General features: G+C 39.5%; 1 protein-coding gene across 2 annotated transcripts in view; it reads right to left on the bottom strand.

The window, feature by feature from the left end:
* LOC107601761 (tyrosine-protein phosphatase non-receptor type 18-like) overlaps positions 1-461 on the bottom strand; it is a 23,071-nt gene that overhangs the window by 6,401 nt on the left and 16,209 nt on the right. The window lies entirely within an intron of this gene.

Below are 461 nucleotides of genomic sequence, written 5' to 3'. Positions count from 1 at the left end.
CTGATTTTGTAAGTTTGCCCACTTACAAAGAAATTAAGGGTCTGTAATTTTTATGGTAGGTTTATTTTAACATATAGAGACAGAATACCAATCAAAACATCCAGAAAAAACACATTATATAAAGGTTAGAAATTGATTTGCATTTCAGTGAGTGAAATAAGTATTTGATCCCCAAGCAAAACATGACTATGTGCTTGCCAACAAGGGTTTCTGCACCAATTACTGAGGTAAGACATTTTTTGTAGATGGTCAGCAGGTTTGCACACATCTCAGGAGGGATTTTGATCCACTCCTCTTTACAGATCCTCGCTAAATCCTTAAGGTTTCTTGGCTGTCGTTTGGCAACTCTAAGTTTCAGCTCCCTCCACAGATTTTCTATAGGATTGAGGTCTGGAGACTGGCTAGGCCACTCCATCACCTTAATGTGCTTCTTCTTGAGCCACTCCTTTGTTGCCTTGGCG

The sequence above is a fragment of the Sinocyclocheilus grahami genome, unplaced genomic scaffold (genome assembly GCF_001515645.1).
Source record: "Sinocyclocheilus grahami isolate Dianchi unplaced genomic scaffold, SAMN03320097.WGS_v1.1 scaffold312.1, whole genome shotgun sequence".
NCBI classification, from domain to species: Eukaryota; Metazoa; Chordata; class Actinopteri; order Cypriniformes; family Cyprinidae; genus Sinocyclocheilus; species Sinocyclocheilus grahami.
Note: the sequence above shows the minus strand (reverse complement) of the source record. Positions and strands in the feature narration are given on the sequence as shown.